At 41.8% G+C, this 11,601-nt stretch overlaps 1 long non-coding RNA gene across 1 annotated transcript in view; it reads left to right on the top strand.

The window, feature by feature from the left end:
* The first annotated feature begins 354 nt into the window (after positions 1–354).
* LOC137037069 (uncharacterized) overlaps positions 355–11,601 on the top strand; it is a 20,745-nt gene continuing 9,498 nt past the window's right edge. The window contains exons 1-2 of the long non-coding RNA XR_010897240.1: positions 355–916; positions 2,545–2,572. This is a non-coding gene — a long non-coding RNA (uncharacterized lncRNA). The remainder of the gene's footprint in view (positions 917–2,544; positions 2,573–11,601) is intronic.

The raw sequence follows: 11,601 nt of genomic DNA, 5'->3' as shown, positions 1-11,601 counted from the left end.
ATTGGAAATATTCCAGCTTGCACACATTTTAAATAAACAGTAAATACGCTATTGGAAAAAGTGCTACCAGTATATATACATTATAGATTATAGATTTTGTGAATATCACGGTACATGAATATTATGATCTTAGTACATCACTGTTCCCCGGTACAACCACCACAGGACATTTTAAAGGGATGTTTTTAGTTTAAGGGTGACATATTCTAATAAAAAATATTTTTGATGGTAGCCTATATTTTCAAAATTCTTATTTTTAGACTATGAGTATAACATCAATTCACTTTCTAACAAAATATGCATCACTCTGAACTTTGACCTTGGAAGTCAAAGTCTTTTGGAAGTTCCACGAAATGATTAATTAACAAATTAATAGTTTTTCTAGATACCTGAAAATTCTGTTCAAATATATAGTCAAACTATTTATATTTTTCAATAAACTGTTATTGTCAACATATTTACATAATGATCCAAATGCAATATGACGATTAATTAGGCCTACGTTTTTCAAATTAAAAGCATATTGGGAGTCAGACTAGTTTTTCTGCACTGTGGAAGCAATATAAGTTTGTTTAATGTTAATCAAGAGTTTTAAAAGCGTTAAAGGGTAAGTTCACAATATCGTAATTTGTGTTCTGAAGATGAACGAAGGTCTTACAGGTGTGGAAAGACATGAGGATGAGTAATTAATGACATTATTTTCATTTTTGGGTGAACAAACCCTTTAAGTATTTATTATGTAAACATACAACTTGATTTAATGCCAGAAGATGGACGCGCGCGTGTGAGGCGGGAATCGCTGTCACGCGCTTCGGGCGGGAAGCCGAGGGCTGGCGCGGGAACGGAGCCCATACCGTCCGAGACGTGTGATATTCAACAGGATCTGAGAAGAACCACCTTCAACACCTGACATTCTGTGAGGAAACTTTTTATTTTCTGAGGAAACCCTTTATTTTTGTGAGGAGACTTTTGATTCTCCGAAATAACTCTGTGAGGTAACTAGTTTAAACATTAACGCTGACGAACTGCTCTTCACCATGTGAAATTATAATAGTAATAATGGTAATAAATTGATTTAAATAGACGAATAATCATTGCACGAGCGTGATGGATGTTATTTGCTTTTAATCTGACGTTTAAACAAATCATATTTCACATATTTTTAAGTAACTGTTTTACCTGCTGTGAGCTGAGTGACAGTTGCTTCTGTACGGATGTGACGTCAGCATACACCTACACAAGAGCGTTTGTGAGTGTGAATGGCCAAAACCCCCGAAAAATCCAGAACCGACCGAGTGTGAGGTGAAACAGTAAATATGTGTGTGTGTAGCTGTGGTGTGCAGTGGTGTTCTGAAATGAGGCACATTTTTTATTTATTTATGAATCAATGTAAATTCATGTGCATTAGCCTACTCTTAACGTTGACACATCTACCTTGTTAAATGAACATTACTTTACATTACATCAAAAAAGAAAAAAAGAAACCAAATACAATTCTATTTTGTAATTTTACATTAACAATGCATTGTAATAAATGTTCTATTTATCAAAACCAAGTCAATCTCATCAAGTTAGTGTTTTTTATTTCTACATTCATTCCAAAATAATAACTAAAGGCAATAATGATTTAAACAATATTTTTTTTTCTTTTTAATAGTCAACCTAGGCTATTTTGGATCATCAGTCATGCTCTGTAAACACCGTCTGTCACAGACATGAAGATGTATTTTTAATTTCACCACTGATTGCACTAAAAACAGTCCAAATCAGTCCATTTCAAGTTAGCAGTGATATCTAACTGGGTGATCTGTTTACTTTTCATTTAGTCTTCACATCGCCATCATTTGTTCATTCAAAATGACTCGCGGAACGCGCACGTAAACAAGAGGTGGAATTTATTGCACAAACCAATCATATCCAATCATAACCAACTACATTCAATCATAGCGTAATGGAGGCATTGCCTCCATACTCTTCTCACGTGACTTTCCCCCATTCATTCTCAATTACCCCCCACAAAACCCACTGCACTCAGGGGGTCTGATGGTTTTCTATGAGAGCAAAGGGAGGCATGACTCCTGCTGTAACTTTACCTGCGGGTGTCGCTGTTGGGCAGTGTTCCTTAAGAAATACGCGTGACTTGCGCTCTTTTTAATGTCTTTTTAATAATTTGTAATATTTGTGTTGTTTTATATGTAATATGGATTATTTTCTTATCCTTTTTTTTCTTATCCTTTTTTTTTTTGAGGAGGCACTGCCTCCCTTGCCTCGTCCCTGATATATATATATATATATATATATATATATATATATATATATATATATACAGCTATGGAAAAAATTAAGAGACCACTCCAAGTTCAGAAATCAATGTTAAGTGGTCTCTTAATTTTTTCCATAGCTGTATATATATATATATATTTATATACTGTATGTTTGTGTGAATCATAGAAAACTGTCTTTAAAGCTGTTTATATGCTCATCTTTCTTTTTGTGTCTCTTTTATCTTGTGTGTTTCTCATATTTGTCATGTTTCTCTCTCAGATGGTGTAGGCCACAGTCAACAAGATAGGTGAGTGTGTGTGTGTGTGTGTGTTGAACAAGAGGTGATTCTGTCTGAATGTGTGTGTGTGTTGTGAGTTTAAAGTTGAGATGACGTGTTGGTTGGTGACTTGGGCAGCGTTCCACTCCACTTTTAGACACGCACTCACAAACTTCCCTAAGCACTTCCCCTCGGGGGAATCCCTGCCACCATTTTGAAGTGCGTTTCACTTTGTGAAGTGGATGAGGGAACTTTATATGCACAGTCCCTCTCTCCCTCGATTTTGACCAAGGGAGTGAGTCTGCTTCATATGTACACTTCAGGCAGCTCCATATACCACAATACCACATGATTGTGACATCACTGCATATCCTGTTTAACTTACCCCACCACAAACAACTCTATGATATATTAATTATTTTTTTTAAATATTTAAATCAACTCAGACACACCTATATACATATAGAATGCTGCATTAAACAGTTTCGTAAAGGAATAAAATGTAAATAAAAGTGATCAAGGGCTTAGGACGTTCCAGTTCAGCCCATTGCAATGGTTCTGCCAGTAGTGGGCACTCATGCAACGTAAGCAATGATGTACATCCGAGTCAACGAGACTGAGGAAGTTAGGGAGGGAAGGGCATAAAAAAGCAAACTGGAACAGAGAACTTGGGTTCTATCCATCAGTGGTTGATTGGATGCTGAGATGTGGGTGTGGCACTTAAAGATGGAGGAGGAGTTTGCAGTGGATTATAAGAAAGGGGCGGGGTTAAAGTAAACATGTTTGTTTTCACCGAAGATCTAGTTTGCACACTTTAATAAAAAGTTATGTCATTAAAAAAAAAGAAAAAGAAAAAAGTTATATATGCATTGAGTCATATCCATAGGATAAATAACAAGCGTTTAGTAAATATATAGAGTTGATTTACATTTAATTCTAACTTTATCTACTCAGTTTTGCTCTGTATTCATTCTCATGGGAAATCTAGAAATTGGAAATAAAAAAAGTGTTTTCTATACCCAGAAATGTCAAATTTCTGTAATATACACATTATTTTGAAAAATAAACATTGCTTTTTGATAGAGTAAATATTGCTCGTGGTCGCAAGCCAATTTGTGTAAATTATTATTATTAAATTTATTTGAATATATTTATATTTTATATTTCCGAAAGAAGTCTCTTCTGCTCACCAAAGCTGCATTTATTTGATCAAAAATACAGTAAAAATAGTGAAATATTATTACAATTTAAAATAACCATTTTCTATGTGAATATATAGTGACATGTAATTTATTTCTGTGATCAAAGCTGAATTTTCAGCATCATTACTCCAGTCTTCAGTGTCACATGATCCTTCAGAAATCATTCTAATATGATGATTTGCTGCTCAAGAAACATTTATGATTATTATCAATGTTGAAAACAGTTTCATATTTTTGTCTAAACTGATACATTTTATTTTTCAGAATTATTTGTTTAATAGAAAATTCAAAAGATCATAATTTATTTGAAATTGAATCTGTTGTAAAATTATAAATGTCTTTACTGTCACTTTTGATCAAATAAATTCATCCTTACTGAATAAAAGTATTAATTGATTGGATTATTAATTAGATTAAACACTGCATTCATTAGAAACACTGCCAGGAGGTTTGACGGCTGTGAAGGTGAAGTTCAGCTTTGAGCTCCTGGACTCAATCTGTCATTGACCCTATAAAGACGTCAGTAATGTCACCCATGAATAACACACTTCATATATATAAAACACACGGTCTGTGCTGCTGACTGTTAATACTGAAGTAATTGCTGTCGTATCATCTAAGTGACCTTTTGCTCCATGTTACTGTGGAGGTTAAATCCAGTGCTGAATCTACACTTTTCATAATTGCATCTCATCATCAGAGATATGTGCGCACACACACACACACACACACATGCACGCGCACACACAGTCGTTTGCTTACTAATGCAATGCGGATCAAATTAGACTACAGAAATGCCTTCGGACAGATGCTCTTATTTGTGCATTTAATTTGTTTTGGTCTCGTAGATTTTTGCTGTACAATGTTGTGCATATTTAAAAAAAAAATGCTGTAACTTTTGCTTTTTCTGAATTTGAATGTCTTTGATTACGTGAGTTTGGTGAGGATCTCTGTTCTCTAATATTTACTGCATCTCTTTTACCGTTAATGAATCACAAATGTCATCAGATGGTCAAGAAACTTGACTATTTTTACGAATCCTTTAAGTTAATTTCTTGACAGATTGTACAGTGTGACCTTAAAGCACTGAACACACACTCATCTCTCGGTCTTTATTTAGTGTCCTCTGTGATTCACAGATATCAGATTTATGTCCTAAAATAGACACATCTGTCAGCACACACATCATCATCTCTTTATGAGTGTTTAACGCAATTTTACACTACAGTCCAAGAGCTGCTCTTAAAGATTCATCTCATCTTCAGATCTGTAGCGTAACATTTTTCTGTACGTTTATTTACCAGAGCCTTTTATCTGAAGTATCTTACAAATGGAGAGAGATTGACTGTTGTTTTCAAACTTTAGAAACTTTTGTTAATATAATATTTATTTATTTATTTATTCATTTGTTTATTTGTATTTATTTATTTTATTCATGCATTTTATTATGCATTTATTTTTATTTGTTTATGCATTTATATATGTATTTATTTATTTATTTATTCTTTTATCTATGCATTTATTTTTATTTATATATGCATTTATATATGCATTTATTTTTTTATTTATTTATGCATTTATTTATGCATTTATTTTTATTTATTTATGCATTTATTTATGCATTTATTTGTATTTATTTATGCATTTATCTATGCATTTATTTTTATTTGTTTATGCATTTATATATGTATTTATTTATTTATTTATTTATTCTTTTATCTATGCATTTATTTTTATTTATTTATGCATTTATTTATGCATTTATTTGTATTTATTTATGCATGTATTTATGCATGTTTTTGTTTCTCGGTATGTAAATAGCTGTGGTACAGTATATGGCATTGCATTAAAATATAAACAAAAAAAAATCAAACAAAGGCATTTCTGATGCTGCTTTGGTTCTGTGTAATTTAAATAAAGCTTTGCTTTTTTTCCTGGTAGAGCATGTAATTTAGCTTCATATTTTCATTATTGCATACCTAATTTAGTATTTAAAACATTAATCTCATAACTGAAGTTCTGTGGCACTCTTGCAGTGTTTGATGGATTTAGACATGAACTCAAGTGTGACAGTTCAGTTCAGATCTGTGGCATCTGGCCAGTTTATCTATATAGATGAGCTGTTAGATCCTGTGTTGATGATCTGATCTGTGTTTTTGTCTTTCCTTCTCTTTCTGTCTCTCAGTAATTGTCAGGTCTCACTGCATCACTTTTCCAAAAGCGTACCTGCTGCAGCAGCGCTTTATTTTTAGTGCTCCTGAAAACACAAAACCAAGCAGTTTTGTTCACTTTGGTTTGCTTGAAGAGTCACAGGTGCCGTTTTCTCTGCTATGAGCTACATGTATTACTACAGAACCATTGGTTATCTTTAGTTTATACACCTTTCATGGTAATAATGGGCCTTTATACTTTAAACTACGGAATTTGTGACGCTCACAATGATGTTACTGTAAAGCTACTTGGTAAAATGTGTTATATAAAGGGCTATAGAAGAAATAAAGTTGACTTTCATTTTGATTGGAGGCAAACATGGTTTAAATGGCATCATTAGCTGAAAGCACCATAACATCTCTATTAAGTGAGTATGAAGGAGATGACTTGGTCTTTATGAGTGAACATTTAAATTGCACAAATTTGTGGCTGTAGATTCTGTTTAGACGTGATTATCTCGACTGCTGAATGATATTATGTTGGTTTGATAATGGAGAAACGATAACAGACAGATGGACAGATGTACTCAGTCGAGAATTTCTGAATGATAATGATGATTTGAACAAAATTGTGTGCAGTTAGTGTATTGTTGGTGTCTCTGCTCTCTTTATTTTGTTGTTGTTCTTTCTATATAAGTTCTTTAATGCTTATTTTGGCTCATTTGTAATGGTGTTAGGGCTGCATGATTTGGGGATTTTTTTTGCTATTAAAATTTAATTTAATAATTTAATAACATGTAATAAAAAGTTTGCTGTGCTTGTTTGTAGGAGTGTACAATGTGACCAAAATTTAATAATAATAATAATAATAATAATTATTATTATTATTATTATTATTATTAAATACATTATTATTAATAAAAATATAAAAAAATTAAATACAACCAAATAAGAAATATTGCTAATATATTGCTTAATATGTCACTATAAAATAAAAAAATATATAAATTAAGTATTTATTAATAATAAATAAATTAAAATAATAATAAATTAATTAAAAGACAACATATATAATTATAATATATAAAATAATAAGTGTAAAAAACTGTAAAATTACAATAATATTGTTTATACAGTATTTAATATTTATATCTTAATTTCTCGATTTTCAAACATTAAACCATCTAACATTTATGTTGATTTTGTGTTTTGTGGTTCATGTGTGTTTCATGACATTATTATCTTTGTTTCCCTTTCAGTCGGTCACGTTCGACGTACGTCAGTAGTGACCGACGAATTGGGATATCGCTAGAGAGCCCCTATCAGCTTCGAGAGAACTAAAACAAGCCAATGGAATTGGCGTGCGATATTTGCATAATGCGCACTTCCCCTAACAGGTGGATATAAAAAGGGGGGCAGATGCAATCGCACTCTGTCTTTCGCTTCGCAGCCTACCTGGTGTCCTGCGGCTGTTTGAACTTCAAGCCTCTGAAGAAGTTTCGGCGCTTGTGTTGGTGTGACGACGCCTGCAGCGAGGTCGCGAGTTGGAGTGAGCCGGGTGGAAACATCTACTGTTTTCCCAGCGTTCCGCTGTAATTCCACTGGTTGGTCTGCGATTTGGTCTGGTTCCTCCTGTGTTTTTCTAAACACGTCGTGACGCTCCCTGTGTGTCTCGACACAAAAGAGCTGAAGTTTCCCCTTCTAAAAGAGCTTCACAGACAGACACTGCGTCTTTTTCAAGATGTCATTCTGTCTGTGCGTTTCTGGAGGCGGTCGTTTCCTATCCTCTCCTATCCTCGCAAACATGTTGTGACTATGTTCGTGGGTGGATCATGTTTAGATACATGGCCACGTCGGTGCCCAGGGTGCCGTGTGTCGTCCAGTTGGGCGGCCACGTTCACTGTCCAACATGGCTGGTAGCTTCTGCATGTGTTGCTGGTCCTCCTTAAAATAAATATGGAGGACCTAACATCTTAGTCAGGGCTCCAGCAGAGGATCAGATGTCGACTGCTACATTGGAGAGAGTATTGTTGGGCTCTGAACATGAAGATGAGGCTGAGCGTCCCACGGTTGTGGCGTGCTCATGCCGAATCGGATTCAGACTTGGCAACCATGCTTTCCCGGGCCCCTGGGGGTGTCGTGCGACGCGTACTTGCCTTGCCCCGCCCCCTGGCTTAGCCCGGATGTGCATGAAAAAACTTGGCAGTTTGTGGCCTTTTTTGGCGTTAATATGGAACGCCAAGAGGGTCATAATCTGCACTACAAGTTTTTTCTCTCTCACTACCCCCTAGGGTGGGGTGGCAGTGCTACGGGCACACCACCTCTGCCCTGCATGAGTCTTGGCCCCTGGCAAGTCTGCAGTAGGTCAAAGCACTCATTGCATGTGGGTAGTTCTGAGTCGGGGTTGAGCTACGCAGGATGCAAATCAAAGATCAGGCCCCTGGCCAGACAATGTCCACCATGGTGGTCCAGAAACACCCCTGGCGAGTCTTGCTGGGATGTGCCGATGTCAAAGTGTGCTTTCTCGATGCGCTCCTCTCACAAACTGGCCTTGAACCCAGCCCGCTCAACCCGCAGTCACCTGACTAGCGGGAGACGGTCCTGGAGATATGGCGACCTGGAGCTGACGTAAACGGTTCTTTCTCCCCCGGAGGAGGGCCGGGTGAAGAATTGGTCTGTTCCGCCGCTGGCTCTCCGGAGAACTGTTTTCCGATCCTCTACGTCCCAAGAGTGTGGCTGGCGATGTGCAGCGCCCCGCGTTGCTACTCCCAGCCCCCCTCACCTCGCCAGCAGGTGTCAGTGTGTTGGTGCAGGCCGCGCCCCGTGTGCCGTCTCTCATACGCACTGCTACCTCGCAGAGTCTGATCACACTCTGGGCCGCTACCACGCCGCCCGAGTCGGGTCCCCGTACTCTGGTTCGCTGCCCCACCCCCGGTACGTCTGTGGTGCGTTTGGTTCTGCTGGCTCGGTGTCTGGAGGCCTGGTTAGTGCCCCCAGCCCGTTCCGCTGGCTCATGCGTACTATCAGACTCGGCTATGCGATTCATTTCGCCCGGTGTCCTCCGGCGTCCAGGGGTGTCCACTTCACTTAGGTGTCGTTGGACATTGCACCTGTTCTCCGAGTGGAGATTGCTGTCCTCCTGGCGAGGGATACAATCGAGCCGGTCCCTCCAGCCGATTTGAAGTCAGGTTCAGCCCTACTTCATTGTACCCTAAAGGGCGGTGGGCTATGGCCAATCCTGGATCTGCGCGTCTTGAACCGGTACCTTCAGGCTGCCGTTTAAGGTGCTCATGCAGAAGCGCATTTTCGAGTGCATCCGTCCCGGGGTTTGGTTTGCAGCATTCGACCTGAAGGATGCATACTTTCATGTCTCGATTCTGCGCTCGGGTCGAGCATGTCAGTACAAACTCCTACCCTTCGGGCTGGCCCTGTCGCTCCACGCCTTACACGGTTGCGGAGGTGGCCATTGTTCCCCTCAAGGAACAGGGCTTTCGCATTCTCGACTGCCTCGACGACTGGTTGTTCCTGGCCAGCTCGCGAAGCAGTTGTGCGTACACAGGGAGATGGTTTAGCTCACCTCAGCCTGTTGGGTCTTTGGGTCAGCTGGGACAAGAGCAAACTCGCCCCCGGGCAGAGGATCTCTTTTCTCAGTCTCGAGCTAGACTCGGTCGCCTGGATTGTGCGCCTCTCTGAGGAGCGCGTCCAGTCGATGTTGAACTGCCTGAGTTCGCTCAAGCGCAGGATGGCGGCCCCACTGAAAGACTTCAGAGGCTCCTGGGGCATGTGGCATCTGCAGCCGCGTTTCGCCGCTCAGGTTGCTCCATATGAGGCCGCTTCAACACCGGCTCCGCGACTGGGTCCCGAGATGGCCGTGGCAGCGCAGCACGCTCAGTGTCCTCGTGACACGGAGCTGCCGCCCTACCCTCATCCGGTGGTCGGACCCTTTGTTCCTGCGGGCGGGAGTACCCCTTGGACGCTGTGGTCCACACAGATGCCTCTACCACCGGATGGGGGGCCATGTACAACGGGCATGCGGTTCGGGTCTTGGACGGGGCCTCGACTGCATTGGCATATCAATTGCCTCGAGTTGCTAGCAGTATGTCTTGCACTGGGCCGCTTCAAGGAGCTGCTGTCAGACAAGCACGTACTGGTCCGCTCGGACAAGCACGGCGGCCGTTGTGTACATCAACCATCAGGCTGGTCTACGCTCCCGTCGCATATCGCAACTCGCCTGCCATCTCTTGCTATGGAGTCAGAAGCATCTGAGGTCGCTTCAGGCCACTCATGTCCCAGGTGTGCTTAACCGTGCAGCCTACGAGCTCTTACGGCAGCCTCCACTTGCGGGCAAGTGGCGGCTCCATCCCCAGGCGGTCCAGCTGATCTGGCACTACTTCGGCGAGGCCCAGGTAGTCCTGTTGCCTCCCCAGGAACTGCTCTCGGCCAGTGGTTTTCCCTGACCGGCGAGTCGCTCGGCACGGATACCCTGGCACTCAGCTGGCCCCGGGGCCTACGCAATATGCGTTTTCCCCCAGTGAGCCTTCTCGCACAGCTCCTGTGCTAGGTCAGGGAGGATGAGGAGCAGGTCTTGTTAGTGGCTCCATATTGGTCACTCGGACCCGGGTTTCGGACCTAATGCTCCTCACGACAGCCCCTCCTTGGCCGATTCCTCTGAGGAAGGACCTCCTGACTCAGAGATGGGGCTTCCTATGGCACCCGCGTCCCGACCTGTGGAACCTCCACGTGTGGTCCCTGGACGGGACGCGGAGGTTCTGGGTGATCTCCCGCAGGCGGTCGTAGACACCATCACTTCCGCTAGAGCTCCTTCACAAGGAGCCTCTATGCGTTGAAGTGGAACCTATTCGTTGAATGGTGCTCCTCTCGCAAGACGAGAGGACCCCCGATCATGCTCGGTCAGATCTGTGCTTTCCTTCCTGCAAGAGGGCTTGGAGCGAAGGCTGTCTCCCTCCAACCTCAAGGTGTATGTTGCCGCTTCGCTGCACATCTCCATGCAGTTGATGGCAAGCCCTGGGGAAACACGGTCTGATCATCAGGTTCCTGAGGGGGGCGAGGGGACTGATTCCGCCTTGCCCACCCTCCTTACCCTCTAGGGATCTCACCTTAGTTCTTAGCTAACTTCGGCGTCATCCCTTGAGCCTTTGCAATTAGTCGAGTTAAAAGTACTGTCTCTTAGACCGTCCTCCTGGTTGCATTGGCCTCATGTTAAGAGGGTAGGGGACCTGCACGCATTTTCGGTCGACGAATCGTGCCTGGAATTTGGGCCTGGGGGTTCTCACGTCTTCCTGAGACCCCGGCCTGGATATGTGCCCAAGGTTCCTACCACTCCCTTCAGAGATCAGGTAGTGAACCTGCAAGCGCTGCCTTCGTAGGAGGCAGACCCAGCCCTAGCTTCGCTCTGTCCAGTTCGCGCCCTGCGTGTTTATGTGGATAGAACTTGAAGCTTAGGACCTCAGATCAGCTCTTTGTCTGTTACGGAGACCAGCAGAAGGGAAAGGCTGTCTCCAAGCAGAGGATGGCCCACTGGTTAGTGGATGCCATCGCCCTGGCTTATGTTCCCAGGGCGTGCCTTGCCCGTTCGAGTTGAGAGCCCACTCCACCTGAGGAGTGGCCTCTTCCTGGGCGCTGGCTCATGGCGCCTCGCTGATAGATTGTAGAGCTGTGGGCTGGGCGACACCCAACACGTTTGCTA

This window comes from Chanodichthys erythropterus, chromosome 15, assembly GCF_024489055.1.
Source record: "Chanodichthys erythropterus isolate Z2021 chromosome 15, ASM2448905v1, whole genome shotgun sequence".
Classification (NCBI taxonomy): domain Eukaryota; kingdom Metazoa; phylum Chordata; class Actinopteri; order Cypriniformes; family Xenocyprididae; genus Chanodichthys; species Chanodichthys erythropterus.
Note: the sequence above shows the minus strand (reverse complement) of the source record. Positions and strands in the feature narration are given on the sequence as shown.